Consider the following 17,271-nt stretch of genomic DNA (forward strand, 5'->3'; position numbering starts at 1 on the left):
TTCTCCCTGCTCTGGCTCCAGCATCAGCATGGTTTCACTGCTGTCATTCCCATCAAGGACTTGGACAGGCAAAATAGTATCTTGTGATGCTCTAGAGCCAGTTACTGTGTGACAGGACTTCATTTAGTAGCCAAGCATTTATTGAATTTTTGTATTTTAAACCATATTTAAGACAAAAACCAATGCCTCAGGCCTCACCTCCAGGAATTAAAGTTAGGTTTAAGTCTCCTGGGAGAAGGTGATCTAAACTAAATCAGTGGCTCTCAGATGTTGGAGTGTATCAAAATCACTTAGAGGGCTTGTTAAACCCACACTGTTGGCCCCCTGCCCAGTAAATCTACAGTGTGGTCAAGAATTTGCATTTCTTATAGAGTTTCAGGTGACACTGATATTGATACTTTGAGAACCAGTGTATTACACAAAGTGAACAGAACAGATAATGGAAACAGCCTTGCAGTTTGCTGGGCAAGGGACCACATCTTTTTGGTCTTCGTATCCACAGTGCCTAGCACAGAGTAGGTACTTAGTGTTTGGAGAATTGACAACTGGTGATAACCTTAATGAAAGCTTACATATTAAATAGTTGCCTCATCTTGCCATCCCTGAAGTTCATGGGTTGAGGGGGGTGAATACTGTAAGAGGGTCCCAAATGTTCTCTCACAGGGAATTGTCAAATGGATACTGACATGTGAGCTGCCACTCTCTGAAAAGGTACAAAGAGCTCAAGGGACTACCGTTACTGTCTCCAACCTCCGAAAAGGATGGAGTCCATATGTTCAGTGTGGCTTGAAGGCAGAGCTAGGGCTGAGGAGGCAAGGCCTTCTGTTAAAACTGCCCAGGAGTAAATTGGACTCCTGAGGACACGATGAATTTCCCATAACTGGAAATGTGCAAGCAGAGCCTGGGCACTGAAGCTTTCTAGCCCTGATTTTCAGGGACAATCCTATTCAAATCATAGCTATCTACCACCCCCTGGAACTTGAGGCACATTCTGTAGGCCCTTTTGAAACCCAGGACACAGAGGAAGGAGTTCCCCCTTGTTTTAGTCAGCGTTTTTGCTGCTGTGACTAAAAGACCCAACTAGAACAATTGTAAAGGAGGAAAATTTTATTTGAGGGCTCACAGTTTCAGAGGTCTCAGTCTGTGGTAAGCTGGCTCCATTCCTTGGGGCTCCAGGTGAGGCTGAATATCATGGCAGAGGGAAGCGGCTCATGTGATGATCAGGAAGCAGAGACTAAGCTCAGCTCACCAAATATATGCCCCAAAGGTATGCCTCCAATGACCCATCTCTTCCAGCCACACCCTACCCACCTTCAGGTACCACTCAGTTAATCTCTATCAGGGTATTAATTCACTGATTGGGTTAAGGTTCTCAGAAACCAATCATTCTCTAAACCTCCTTGCATTGTTTCACACATGAGCATTTGTGGGACACATCACATCCAAACCATAACACCCTCCATAGAAGTGGGGAGGGAAGGAGGAAGGGCATCATGAGGGTCTGTGTCTTCTCAGAACCCAAATACTGAGAAATTCTCTTAAGCCTCTGTTCCTGCTTCCTAGGTGCCTTTCTCAGTGCTTGGGGCAACCGCCCAACCAAGTTTGCTGGTGGAAGTATTGCTGGTGGCCAGGAGGTGACTGGATTGTAGTGGAGGAGAGAGGCAGCACTAGCAAGGAGATAGCAGTGAGGGATGGAGGAGACTCACCTAGGTGGAGGTGGTGAGGGTCCCTGTACCAACTAATGGGCAATAGGAGTGTGCAAAGATGAGATGAGGATGTACAAAGGAAAGACTTAGTGACAGGTGAAGGAATGTGGGTTCTGTTTTGTGGTTGAAGACTGGGTAACTGTTAAGCTGGATGAGTCAGTTCCACAAAGGCATTTAGATTGTGGAGGCTACTCTCTTGCTTTTCTCCTCTTCCTCCTCACTATAAGCTCCCTTGAGTTCTATTCTGAAACCCTTAATGGTTTTTCCATCTCACTAGGGATCTCTCTGGGTTGGGGCTGGGCCCAGGGCAAACCGGGGAGAGGAGATAGGTCTCAGCAATAAGTAACCCACAGAATTGTGTCTGTTATTTAAGAAAAGTTTCTGGGTTTTTGGCTAATTGCAAAAATACATAATGGATACTTTTTGCATCTGCTAGTTATTCTGGAACAGGCCTGCATCCAAGAGCAAACTTTAAACAAACAATAAGATTATGAAGCTTAACTATTTCAATGTGTAACAGAAAAGAAAGCCAAGCTCCAAGAAGTTGTATTAACACATGCACTCAGACGCAAGCACACAGTGATCATACCACCAGATATATACAACATACAAACATATAGTCCCATGTTTTGGCAAAGGTGCACAAAAGGCATGCTTGCACACTAGCACACACAACTCACATGAGCCCAATTACCAGCACAAATACAGACACTCCCAAGGCACTTACAAAATGGCATGCTCATACACACAAACACATTGTATACACCTACACATTTGGGCAACAGGAGAACACAACCCCAGATGCAGACGCATTCACACAACTCATTTTTACTACAATGAGAGATTCTCCTGGGTTAGTGAGTGGGTCCTCCTACTCAACAAATAAGCACTCAATCTGCGGGGTGCTGGCTGAGTCTGGGTGGTATTAGGTGTAGTTTTCAGTGTGGCCACCAGGGGGCGCCCAGTATCCATCTTGCCTTCACCTTTTCACTGTCAGCTGGTCAATTGTTCTGCACACAGAAGGCTGCGCCTCCCTGTTCTGGTTCCCTGCACAAAGTTCCGAGCTTCCAGCCCCAACCCTTTAGGATCCACTGTACTTATTCTCATTTTCTTCTGCCTCACACTACTGAAAAAGATCCTTGCCATTCTAGCAGACTGCCTGCTTTGGAGCTCCAGGCTGCTCCTGTAATGGGCTCCTTGGATAACTGGATCTGTCAGGCATTGATCATCACATGATTCCTACCTAGAGCTTCCTTATCAGGAGCATCTGTCAAAATCCTACCTGTTTTCAGTTCATTTCAGCATCTTCCAGCAGAGGACTCCAGCTTCAACATCTTAAAGTAAAATTGAGTGAATGAGTTAATACCCAGTCCAAATACTGACTTTGCCTTCCCTATTCACCACGGCTGGGGTGATCTCTCACCCTTCAACACTTACCTCCTGGCTCTTTGTGCTTCAATGATAAAAATGCCAGCTTTGAAACACAAGGTAGCAGCAGAAAGACCCAAAATGTCATGAAGTCCATTCCTTTCTTCATCCCTGACAGGTAGCTATCTAGTATGAAAAAACGCCCCTCCCTGAGCAACCCTCCTCACTGGGTAGCTCAGAATTCTTCTTCAAGGCTCCTCCTCCATGGACATCCTCAGAGTCCTTCATGACAGAGTCTAGGGCAAGCTCTGAAAAGACAAGGTTTCTGCCTTCCAAGAGTTAATGCTCTGCTGAGGGAATTAGCCAGCAGAGTGAAGCGTGCACTAGTAGAGTAAGTGCAAAGTACAGAGGAGGCTGTGATGAACTTTCCAGAGGAGTGGGAAAGCTCACAGAGCGCTGATCAGAGACTCACAGAATGAGTACAGACAGGCATCACTGTTGCTGTCTAGTGAATGTCTACTGCGCTCACAACCGCTAATCCTCACAGAAAAAAATTCCAACAAGGTCTGCCTGTCTGCAGTTTGAGAGCATAACTACTGGTCCAGAATGTCTCCCATAACACAAACAAGAGTTTGGGACAGACAGGTAAAGGGCATGCCAGTGTGTGTTTTCTATCATTGCATTAAAAAATCCACACACTTGGTGTCTTAAAACAACACTGCTTATTACTTCATGGTTCTGTAGGTCAGAAGTCTGAGCAAAGTTGACTAAATTCACAGCCCATACCTCAAGCCTGAAATCAAGATGTTAGCTGGACCAGGATTTTACCTGAAGACTCTCAAGAAACAGTCCACCTCCAACCTCATTCATGTGGTTGGCATTCATGTGGTTCTTTGTGATTGTAGGGCTGAGGTTCCCATTTCCTCGCTGACTGATAGCCATGGGGTACTCTTGGCTCCTGCTCTCAGATCCTTTGCATGTGCGCCTGCCATTTTCAAGAGAGTAAAGGCAGAAAGAATTTCCTCATTCTTTGAATCTATGACTTCTGTCACCAACTGGACAAGGCTCTGCCTTAATATCAAGGGCTCATGTAATAATATTAGGCCCTCTTGGGCAATCTCCCAATTTTAAGTCAACTGGTTAGTACCTTAATTGCATCTGCAAAATCCCTTTTGCATGTAATGTAACATATTCATAGAGGAGGGAGTTATCCAAAGGTGAGGATATTTGGGGGCCATGATAGAATTCTGACTGCCCAGTGACCTTCATTCACATTGCATAGTTCCTTTCCCTTTATGAACTGAACATGTGATTATGTTATATGGCGAAAGGTGGATTATCTGGGTATACTCAGTCAAGTCACATGAGCCCATAAAAAGTGAGTTTTCTCCGGCTGGTAGGAGAGAAGAAATCAGAGATTTGAGACACATGAAATAATTGCTTTGTGATTGTTTGCTTTGAAAATAGAGGTGGACAGGTGCCAGGAAAGGAAAAAGGCTTGTAGGAGCTGGTAGCGACACCCAGATGGCAGTCAGCAAGGAAATGGGGACCTCAGTTCTATAAGTAACTGAATTCTGCCCGCGATTGAATGAACTTGGAGGTGGACTCTTACCTGAGCCTCCAGATAAAAGCTGTGTCCAGACTGCATATTAGTTCTAGCCTTGTAATACCAGGAGCAGAGGACCTAGTTGAGCCCATAGAACTTTTGGCCTGCAGAAGTAAGGTAATAAAGAGGCGCTGTTTTAAGCTGCCAAGTTTGTGGTAATTTTTTATAAAGCAATAGAAAGCTAATATGCCAGTCAAATAGCACTGCATTCACCAGACCACGGTGAGCTCTGATCATCTACCTACATCTTTTTCCTTTACTCCTCCTCCTCCTCCTCTGTTTAAAACATAGTTTTGCTGGGTGTAGTGGCGCACACCTGTAATCTCAGTGACTTGGGAGGTTGAGGCAGGAGGATTGCAAGTTCAAGACCAGCCTGGGAAAGTTAGCAAGACCCTGACTCAAAATAAAATTTTAGAAAGGGGCTGTGAATGTAGCTCAGTGGTAGAGTGCATGCTTAGCACTGGATTCAATCCTCAGTACTGCAAACAAAGCAAACAACAACAACAGCAAAAGGCTGATTCTGACACATACTACGACATAGATAAACCTGGAAGAAATTATGTTAAGTAAAATAAGCCAGTTACAAAAAGACAAGTACAGAATGACTCCACTTATAGGAGTAATTAAATTCACAGAGGCAGAAAGTAGATGGTGCTTGCTGGGAAGCAGGAAGTTGCTGTTTAATGGGTGCTGAGTTTCAGCTGATGAAGATGTGGCCATTCTGGAGACGAAAGATGGTGGTGGTTACATGGAAAGTGAATGTACATACTGCCACTGAACTGCATAATTAAAAATGGTTAAAATGCTGAATTTTGGTTTATATATATTACCACAATAAAACAATTGCAAAGTTCATCAAAGTGATGCATAATGTGGTTAAAAGCAGCAGCTGCTACCCCCTGCCCCATCTTCTGTGAGGTGAAAGATTTGAGACTCTGATTCTAGACTTGCCTCCATATATTAAAATAATAGTCTTTGCTCTTTTTTCTTTTCTTGTCTTTCAATTTTATTTTATTTTGTGGTACTGGGAGTTTAAACCCAGAGGCTCTTCTACCATTGAGCTACATCTCCAGCCCTTTTTATCTTGAGACAGGGTCTTGCTAAGTTGCCCAGGGTAGCTTTAAACTTACAAACCTTCTTTCTCAGTCTCCCAAGCCATTGGGGTCACAGGTATGTGCCACTATGCCTGGTACTTTTTTCTTTTTAATTTAGGCAAAATAACATGGTAAAGATTTCAACTAGTGAAAATTATGTCTCTGTCTGATCCAAGTCTCTATTTCTACAGGCCCCCACCAAAGTAATACCAGGTACTGGTTTTCAGTCTGTTTTCTCCAAAATATTCAATGAATAAATAAGCATAAGCATATTGCATATATATGTATATATTTGCACATATGTCTCTATCATTACACTGAGAAACATAATACATTGTTTTGGTTTTTCTTATTTTGCATTACTGGGGATCAATCCTAGTAATCCAGACATTGCAAGGCAAATGCTCTACTCCTGAGCTACATCCCCAGACCTTTATCTTTGTTTTTCATTTTGAGACAGGGTCTTTCTTGTTAAGTTGCTGAACTTGTGATCCTCCTGCCCCCACCTCCTGAGTCACTGCTAGGATTACAGGTGTGGGTCACTGCACCTAGCTTCATGCACTCTCTTTCAGGCTTTTTTTTTTTTTTTTTACAGATTATGATCATACCTCTGCCTCACTCTCCTTACTGGATATATTGTATACCCTATTATTTAATCAATCCCCTCCTGATAAACATGTGGCTTGTTTTCAGCCTCTTGTTGTTGTACACGATGCTGCAAGGAATCACCTAGAATGAATAATATAGCTTTCTTTGCCTCTCCCATCTTTTGTCACGGGTAGCTTTTACTTTTACATTGTTAAGGTTAAAGATATTTAAATTCTCTTCTTCAACCAAAACTAAGTCTTCTTCACTTTGATCATAGACACATCCTGGAGCTTAGACAAATAAACTGTGATTTTTGTGTAATTGTGTTATTGCCATTTACTGCAGGGCTGCCATTACTAGACTGCGTTTCCTTGCTTAACACCACTTCTCCTCTTTCTAATGGCCTTAACTTTCCCTTCTGCAGTCTCTCTTTCCCCCCTTCTGCTCCTTCCTGCAGTCTCTTTTCAAGACCCTATGTTCTCCTACTCCAGGTTGGTCTGCTAGTTCCCAAGACTGCTGGTTATGTGTCCTTCCAACTCTGACTTCCTTTTATAGTTTTCTACACAAGGCTTACTACTCTTTTATGAAATTCCTGTTTCTCTTTTTCCTGGTTTATTCCCTTCTTTTTCTGGAGCACAACTTCCAAGGACTTACCTAAGGAAGAGTGCATAGGATGTAAATATTCAGACTTCTTATGTCTTTATAGGCCTTTATTATCTATCTCTATCTCTCTCTCTCTTTTTTTTTTTTTTTGCTTTATTATCTCTTATAATTTATTGTTTGGCCTGCATAGAATTCTAGCTAAGTTTGCTCACCATTTTGGAACATTTTTTGAAGCATTTCTCCACTGTCTTCTAGCATCCATGGTTGCTGCTAAGAATTCTGAAGTCAGTTTGGGGATGTGGCTCAAGCGGTAGCGTGCTCGCCTGGCATGTGCAGGGCACTGGGTTCGATCCTCAGCACCACATAAAAAACAAAATAAAGATGTTGTGTCCACAAAAACATTAAAAAACTCTTTGTTTCTCTCTCTCTCTCTCTCAAAAAAAAAAAAAAAAAAAAAAGAATTCTGAAGTCATTCTGATTCTTATCTTTTGTTACCTTTTCTCTTTATTTTCTTATTTCTCCCCACGGAAAGCTTTTATAAATTTCATTATCTGTTCAAAAATGTCAGGATGTTATACCTGAGTGCAGATAACTTTTTTCATTCATTTTTAGGAACATCATTCTTTTAAAATGAAACTTCGTGAACTTCATAGTATTTTTTTTTTTTTTTTGCAGGGTGGGGGGAAGGCAGTGCTGGAACCCAGGGCCTCTCACATGCTAGACAAGCACTCTACCACTGAGCTATGCCCCAAGGCCCTGAACTGATTTTTTTTAATATATTTTTTTTAGCTGTAGATGGACACAATATCTTTATTTATTTATTTTTATATGGTGCTGAGGATCGAACCCAGTGCCTCACACATGTGAGGCAGGTACTACAGAACTATAGCCCCAGCCCTGAACTGATTCTTAATGTCTCATATTTCTTTCTCATATTTCCTCCCTCCTTATCTTTTTATTTCACTGTCTGAGAAATTTTCTTAACTTTAAAACATTCTGTTACATTTACAATTCTCAAAAGCTTTCTCCTATCCTGTTTCTTTTTTCTTTACCTACCACCCAGTTTTTATTTGATGAACAGGGTACCTTGTGGAATCTCTGTAAGGATATTAAAAGAGTCTACATTTTTTTTAAAGTTCTTTTCTGTTCCTTGCTTTATTTCTGCTTCCTGATGTCATTTTATGTGTTTGTCTTACTCTAGGTGTTGAGGCTTTCCACAAATGTGCAGTAATTTTGTTCATTCATTTGAGAATGAAATGTTAAAGCTCACTGCTGGCTGGCATGCCCTGGGTTGACTGGGCAGTCAGTCACTATAGACTCCCTCCCTGTAATCCCACCCCAATGGCAGAACACGGAAGGTCTTCTGAGGATGTTAAGTTTCTCCAGAAGCCCCCTGATCTTCTATTTGCAGAGCAGACACCAGATCTCTTAGTGCTCTGCCCCAGGGGAAGAGAGAGGCTGCCCAGTGTAGCTGGACAATCCATGTGAAGCTCTGAGACTTGGTGGTTCTCTCAGGGCTGCTGGCCTCCTTCCTGGGCTGTGTCTTTCACTCTTCGCTCTCCAGACAAAGGCTGGGTCTGCCCTTCTGCCTTAGTCATGCTTCCCTTGGCTGACTACTGTTCTAAAACTTGTTATAATATCTTATGGGGCTACTTAACCCAAATCTTTATTGTTGTGAGTTTATATCCTCCTTATTCCTCTATAGTCATTTTAGAAAACTGTCAAGAGAAAGGGGGATAAAACCAGCAATTTGTCATCCCCAGTAACCCATCAGCCCAAGTTCACTCTTCTGTCCTTCTTATTACCACACTGGACCAATGGGAGTTCCTCAAAGTGTGGCTCAGGGCTCCCATGCCTGCCCCCTCTCTGCTAACCCCAGGTACCTCTCCTTCACCTTTCCAGGTTCTCTTCTCTTCAGGAAAGGACAGTACCCCGAGGCTGGCCATCAGCTGAAAGTTGCTAGGAACACAGACCCCATGCATTCCAACCTAACAAATGAATGGTAGATAATAACACAAGGCTAACTGCCAAAGAACTGAGAAAGACTGGCTGAGGCTGAAGAGAGGGTGCTGCTTCTTGGCACTGCCTTCCGTCTCCCCAGGTCTGGATGTGAAGCCTGTGATTGCCCAGGAGTTACTTTTTTCCCTGACCTGTGACACTGCAAAGTTTGGTCACATTGGAGGTAGTTTTGCATCCCGGGCCTTCTTGTGATGGACACTGGGCCTGGGTGACATCCCCAAGACTGGGATACCAGGCCTCCCTGAGTCCTGAAGGGCTCCACCTGGAGGATCCTTTGTAGGTAGGATCTGACCAACCAATCTGGTTGGCCCAGGATGGAGGAGGTCCCCAGATGTGAGTTTTTTAGTGGCAAAACTGGAAAGTTCTCGGAACACAAAACGAGTTGGTCACCCTACTGCGGAAGACACCTCTTCTACTCTCTCCCCTCCAGCGCCATGTGCTTTCCATAGAGGAAGGTTTTGGTACATAGGAATTTTGGCACTTACTACTCTAAGCTAATTTCCCAGGGTTCCAATTAGACCCCTCTCATCAGCCTCGCTCCCACCTCTTCCCTATCACTGCATTAACCCTTGTCTCTGATTACCAGAACTGGTTCATATAACCTCTCCTAACCATGAGGGAGGCTGAGGACAGCCTCTGTAGTAGGAGACAGGCAAAGTTGAAGGAATAACAGCTGTGTGGGCAACCAATGGTGTCTGCTCTAATTGATGTGAGTCTAGGAGAAAGAAGAGTCGGGTGGAAAAATGACCCAAGGCTAAGGAAGGGGACTTCACTGCTCATCCCAGAAGTAAAAGTGCCTTTGTGGTAACAAATGTGTTGAGAGCTGCCTATTTAGATAGCAGCCACTGTATGATGATCAGAATCCTGTCCTGGGAGGCAGAACTTGGCTTCACTGCAGTGTAAGACTGAAAATTCAGTTTCCATTCTGTGTCTTTGTTTCCTCATCTATACAATGAAAGGATTCCTTCCAATTCTTTTTTTTTTAAAAGAGAGAGTGAGAGAGAGAGAATTTTAATATTTATTTTATAGTTTTTGGCGGACACAACATCTTTGTTTGTATGTGGTGCTGAGAATCGAACCCAGGCTGCACACATGCCAGGCGAGCGCGCTACCGCTTGAGCCACGTCCCCAGCCCCATCCTTCCAATTCTTTCAGGCCATGAAGCCAGGGCCAAAGGGAAGAACTGGTGCTTAACCGTGCAGAGGCTGTGAATTGCCCAAGTCCAGCTCAGTAAAACCTGCCTCTAGCCACGGGTGTCAGGATTTGCCAAACAAACCCTAATCACTTAATGGGAAATTAAAATGGTGACTCGTTCCTCTCCTTAATTGCCCCTTTGAAAACAACACATGGGAGATTTATAGAAGTCACCATAATTACCTCATAAAAACCCTGGAGTTTGAAGATGAACACGGCTGGTTTCTGGGAAGAATTTAGAGGCAAAAAATGAGGGCAAGGAATTCATGGCCTGTCTTGGCCTCTGTTCCCTGGAATCCAGGGCTCTGCCCACAAAGTGCCTGCTGCCACCCTGGTCCCAGCCAAACATTACTCCAAACCCTCTGCAGTCAATGTTAGCTTGCAAATCTGTTCCTGGGCCCCAGTCTGTCATTCATATTGCCTAAGAAAGACCAAATACACCAAGAAGCCCCAACATCCCTGAAGGCCAGAAGGACAGAAGAAGACCTCTGAGACTGCTTGCAACATCTGAGATACAGGACAGGAGGAGAGGTCAGGGGACACAGGCTGAGGCTTGACATGGAAAGACAAAGCTCATAGGTTTTCCTGAGCCATCCAGTCCTGGCTTGCACATCTCCCATGACAAGGAATTTCAACCACTAAGTCACAATGACAGCAAGAAGGTTCACACTCTGCTCAACAGAAATTGGCTCCTTTTCACTGTCTCATAATTGAATTCAGAACCACTGGCATCCAAGTTAGAACTGTCCTCTGGGTTTGCCTCTCCAGCTTCTCCCCTTCATAGTGATTCTTTTCATTCTCTCCTCTTATACTTCATTCATTCAAAACTATTAAATCCCTAATGTTCATTAGACCATGATCTATTCTTTGTGTGTGTGTGTATGTCTGTGTGTGTGTGTGTGTGTGTGTATGTGTGTGTGAGAAAGAGAGGGGTGGGGAGAGGGAGAGGCATTGGGTCAGTATGAACCCAGCAAAGGGCCAGGGTCAGAACAATGAGTATGAACCCAGGGCTTGCATGTACTAGGTAAGTGTTCTATCTGAGGTCCATCTCCAGCCCTTTTTATTTATATTTTGTTTTGGGACAAGGTCTTGCTAATTTGCCCAGGCTGGCCTTGAACTTGTGATTCTCCTTGTATGGAATTGCTCAAGAAATGCTAGGGACTCCAGTAGATGTAAATCAGGGTGGCTTCCCCAAGGGCTGTGGCTGCAATGTCCCCCTTGTGTTTCCACAAATTGTTCCTCCTCTGGCTGAGAGCTGCCATCCTCTTCAATACTCTATCAGAGGGCATGGGCCCCAAACTGGACCACTCAGACTTCTCAGGGGCTTTTCCCAACCATAGCTCTTTTACTTTTATCCCCATTTGCAGGACTGTAATGATAGGCATACAGGGTAACCAACAGCCAGGGCCCCACTGTGGAGAAAGTGGTCTGTGAGAGTGAAGTGAACATAAAGAGGACTCATGAATGTTTGGTTCCAGAGAGGCCTAAGTCCAAGTTCATCTTTACAATGGTTTCTGCCCAATACACCCTCCTACCTTATTTTTCTTAAGTAGTCTGATTTGGTGTCAGTCACTTGCAACCAGTGACTGCTGATAATACCTTCTGCTTTCCCTCCCTGAGCCTCGGTTTCCTTACCTATGAAATGATGAGACCATATCCAATCCCTTTTCATCTCCAATGCTCTATTACTATATTCATCCATTTGTTCATTGGACGAATCAGTCTGTTAGCATTCACTGCTCATCTGTTCTGTACCTGGCCCTTTGCTGGATACCGGGAATCTTGCTTGAGGAATAATCCACAAAACACACACAGGTGGCAGAGGGAGTGAAATGAGCATTCAATACCTCCTCTGACTGGCTATGATAAACGGAGGTGCAGGTGCTGTGGGGAAGTCAGAGAAGGAGACTTACCCCTGTCTGGCAGACTCCCAGGAGGTATGGGCTGAGCTTTTCAGATGGGGACAGAAAGAAGAGGAAATGTAGAATAACTGACTTTTTTTAAAAAAAAAAAATGTTTTTTAAATTGACAATGGACCTTTATTTTGTTTATTAATTTATTTATATGTGGTGCTGAGAATCGAACCCAGTGCCTCACACATGCTAGGCAAGCACTGTACCACTGAGCCACAAGCCCAGTCCAAGAACTGACTTTTGTAAAAGGCCAAAGGAGATGAGAGAAGACTGAAGCCTGGAGCAGGAGCAGAAGGGACACAAGAGATATGATCACAAATTCTCTACTCTTCCCGAATTTATGTGTATTCTTCATCTATGGAGCTTCTGAAAATCCCTGGGTGGAGTCTTCAAGTGTAGATGAAAGAAGTGAGTCTTGTCCACAGTGAATCCCTGGAGTGAGCGATTCTTTCCCAATCAGGCTGCTCTGTTGGTCCTCAGCCCCATCAGGGAAGCCATGCTCACAGTCGCACCCAGTGTCTCATCCTAGGGCTGTGGGACACGTCTAAAAATAGGAAGGCATGTGAGCCTAATGACAACCAGACGAAGAGCAGCCCAGGCAGGCAGGCCCGGGAGGAGCGTGAACATACCCCTCCCTTGTAAGAAACATACTCATTACATTCTGAGCAAAGGCAACTCACAATGCACCCTGGAGACAACATGCAGTTATTGCCTCCAAACGTGCCAAAGCCCTGTTAATGACTGCACGCCTGCTCTTAGGGCACAACTGTTCCAGATGCTGCTTCCTGCCTCCGCAGAGCCCTCCCTCCTGCCACCCAAGCTTCTGCACCATTTCTGGGGTTCTAGTCTTAGGAGATGCATGCTCTGCTGGGGGTCCTGGGGTGAATGACTGGTCTCTCTGGGCCTCTTGTGGGGGGGAAGCTTAAGGGATCTTTGCCTTAAGGGACCTATGGTAGGGATGATGTCTATTGGCCTGGTTATTGGACTGGCAGTGTGGTGAAAGAAGAGGTTCAAGGGCAGGGAGCCTGGAGCCAGGGCTATGAGTTGGGGCAGAGGAAACTGTGCTCTAAACTTGGGTGTTTTCACTTTCTGCATCTATCAAATGGTGAGTCTGTGGAGAAGCAGTGATTTCAAACTCAAAGCCCCAAACAGGGATTGCTACCCCTGGATGTGCTCTGGAATTTGAAACTGGTTAACTGGGCAGTTCTAACTCTGTGAAACTCCATTCTCTCATTTGTAAATTCAGGATAGTTTTTGAAATCAACATTTTTTCTAGTTGATGAATTCAGGCATGCTTTTTGAAAATTCAGTCAAGTGATTTTTGAATAGGTTATACACTCAACATGATTCCAAATTCAGAATATGCAAATACTGTAGCACAAGAAACTCCTGTTTCTTGTTGTTGGTGGCTTTTTTTGTTTGTTTTTGAGATAGGGTCTTTCTATGTTGCTCAGGATGGTCTCAAACTCATGGTCTGAAGTGATCCTCCTATCTCAGCCTCCCAAGTAGCTGGGATGACTGGATTGTAACATTGTGGCCAGGACATATAACTTACATAACTACAGATCTCTCTCCCAGAGGTAGCAATTATTATTGGTATCTGGCATATTAAATATCTATAATTTTTAAAAACTTTTTGTTGAGTATTAACACATATACAATGAAATGCGTATATCAAAAGGACACAACTGGGTGAATAGTGTTCTTGATTTTAATTTCTTTAAAAAAAATAAAAAGTGGAGTCACCTGAAGATAAAACTGTTGATATTTTGGCACATTTTCTTCCTGTTTTTTTTTCAAACATTGAAACCATGCTGTATAACTTTTATAGCCTGCTTTTTTATATTTACCATCTTAACTTGAGCATTTCCTCATGTCATTAAAAATTTCTCAAAAATAGTTCTTTTGATGTTTGCCTAATGTTCCAAAGAACAGATCCAACCTGATTGCATGATATTAGGTTCAATTTTTCCTCTACAATAAATAATAGTGATGACCATCCTTGAACATGCACCATTAAGCATATGCCCCGGGATGAATTCTCAGAAGGGGTAATTATGGAATCAAGTCACAGATGAAACAGAGGGTCAGGCTTGCCTCAAAGAGCCACTGAAAGGATTTGAGATATTACGTAAGGCTTTAGCCTAGTGCTGGGCACAGAACTGGAGCTCCATGAGTATGAGCCTAAGGGTTCCAGAGAGAAGACAAGTAAGGCAAGGAAGTGTCTACTCTCCTTCTCCCCATCGACCCTCCCACCCCCACCCACAGGCCTGCCCTTCCCTTCCTAGAGCCTCCTACTGAACCGGATGGGAAAGCCTCAGTCTCATCTGATCTTGAGTTTTCTAACTGTTGGAGTCTTGCCAACTGGTAGGCTGGTGAATGTTTAACAGCTGGATATTAGCTGGTGGGGGGGCACCCAGATTTGTAGTGTTTGCCAATTTCTGTGGCGTAAATGCTCCCATGTGGCTTATTTAAAAATGCTAACATGAGGTCACCAAGAGCAGAGCTGGGATGGGATACACACTCTAACCAGCTAGTTAGAACTGGCTGGAGCATACTAGTTCTCATCTTTTTCTTTTTAGTATGGAGTATTGAACCGAGGGTCACTGAGTTACATCCCCATTGAGTTATATCCCCAGCCCTATTTTTATTTTGAGACAGGGTCTTCTTAAGTTACCCAGGCTGGCCTTGAACTTTTGCTCTTTCTGCCTCAGCCTCTGGAGTTGCTGGGATTACAGGTGTGCACCATTGTGCTTGACTCATTTCTTGTCTGTCTACGGACCCAAGTCTCTCTCCTCTTATTCCCTCCTTGTTCATATTCCACCCTGAAGTCCTTCAAAGAGGATAGAGACTTAATATTTTGTGAGAGATAAACCTTATCGGAGAATTAGGAAATGACCTTTGCCATTTCTCTAAAGGAGAAACTGAGGTTCACGATAGTCAAGCTGACTGCTCCAGATTGCTCAGACAGATGGTCTTTCACAGTATTATTACCTGGTTCCTGTGTGGATGTGTCTCAGATGTGAAAAAGTATCATCTTTTCTATCCACTTTTTTTCCTCTTTAGGGATCTGTCCTAGATCTATAAGGGGAGGTGTCCCAGGCCCTCCGCTCAAGTGGGGGAGCAGGATATGTGAGCAGCTCATGAAAGGTGGAAAGGCAGAGTCGGCCATAGAGGTTGCCCTGTTGGGGTGACTCCAGTGTGGCTTTCCAGCCTCCTCTCTTCTCCCTTGGCAGCAGACAAATGTGGAGGGCTCCTCTTTCTCCTTCCTAATGGTACCTGCCCACCCCCTCCCCATTGTCTATCCTTTTCCACATAGCAACCTGCTTCATGGGCATGTGACCCATCCCCAGTTACAGGAGTAGGTAGGTCCTGGGAAAACCAGTCCTTCCTGCTTGTCAGTGATTGTCTAGCAGTAGGGAAGTTATCCATTTCTGGCCAATGAGAGATACGTAGAAATCTGGAGATGGGGGTTGGGAGTTTTCCTCTCCTAAGGGATACGCACAGAAAGAGACACCCTCCCTTCTACTGGACAACTGGAATCATGTGCCGTAGATCTGGTTGTTGGCATTACCTTGCAGCAGCCTGAAGATGAAGCCAACTCATGAGGGCTAGTCAAGCCCAGGGCATCGGGGAAAAGTGAAACCAGAGCCCTGCCTCTGACCTTCTTGTCAGGGAGAATACATATTTCCCTCCCACTGGAACTGGTTTGAGTTTTCTATTACTTGACATTAAAAACATCCAAAGTGATAAACACTTCCTGTGCATCTTCCACACCACAAATGCAGGGGTTATTGTATACAGCACTTTCCTATTCAAGTCCTTCAATGACTTCTTTTAGCATTTAGAACAAAGTCTTTGTTCAAAGTCTCTCTCCCTTCATAATCATCCACCCTCCCCCAAATGTCAGCTCCTAAGCATAAGGTAGGAAGGACCGTTGGGGCCCTGCATAGTCTGCCACCAATGCAGGGCTGCACGAAGACTGTTGAATATATGCAGAGAAGAAGGAGCCAGGGGTCAGAAGCCGAGGCTCAATTTTGGGCTTTGCACTGACTTGCTTTGGGACTTCAGGCAAGCCTCTCCCTTTTCTGGACCTCAATAATTAAAACTATAAAAGAGACACATTGCACTCTAGCAGTAGATTAAGAATGGGGATTTAAAAAAACACCTCCTGGCTACCCATATGATAGTAGTTGTGCTTTTAATATCCATGGATGGATTAAAAATCATGACGAAAATAAAAACAACTGCAAAGCTTTTAAATGTGGTTGTATTTATCCATCACAACAGCATCTATATCCATTTGAGGAGCATTTGTGCTTGTGTGTGTGAGACACACTATGCATTCAGTTTGCAGACAGCACTGGGTGCCACGTGGCTTCCAGATGCCTTTAGTGAGGGGCCCAGTGGTTGGGAATCACTGGCCTAGATCATTGCGGAGTCCTCAGGCTCTAGGAGCTTTTGTGTCTAACGTGGGACGTGGGGGTGTGCAACTTGCACAGGGCCTACAGCAAAGAAGTGGGGGAGGCGGTTAAAGTCACTCCTGCAGCTGGGGCTCCTGGGGCTCAACCAGGAAGCACCACTCCCCTTCAGCTTCCCCAGAAAGGAGAACCAGGGAGGCCTGAGGCCCAGAGCCATCCCAGAGTGCCCAGTCGAGGCAGATGTCAGAACGCTGAAGACCCCAAACCCAAAATGTTATGGAGCATACATACTTCAGATGCCTCATGTGTGGTTTAGGAGTGGCTGGAATTACATCCCTGGGGCTGAGCCAACATTGTCTGAGCCTGAGCTGAGCCTGAACCCTGCTAAGGCAAAGACCACATGGGGGGTCTCAGCCCTGAGCCATGGTGCAGAGAGGTGAGGGCAGGAGGCTGATTCCTAACTGGAAATCAGGCTCAGGGACTTTTTGCTTTTTTTGCAGATGTGTGTTCACTTGTTCATTCATTCATTCATTCAGTGAGGTGGTCATTCAGTGAGGTGGTCAGTTGGGCACACACACACACAATGCTCACAGCCTGTCACAGGGTTCCAGGATGACTAGGCTCACCCTGACTCCATAGCTGCCCCCCTTCTTCTTGGGAAAGGCAGGCATGAGTGTGTGCTGAAGTCCCTCTGGGTACAGTCAGGAGAGAGGTGTTACAGGCCTTTTGTCTGAGGAAGGAGAAAGAGAGGAGAAATTG

This window comes from Marmota flaviventris, chromosome 10, assembly GCF_047511675.1.
Source record: "Marmota flaviventris isolate mMarFla1 chromosome 10, mMarFla1.hap1, whole genome shotgun sequence".
Classification (NCBI taxonomy): domain Eukaryota; kingdom Metazoa; phylum Chordata; class Mammalia; order Rodentia; family Sciuridae; genus Marmota; species Marmota flaviventris.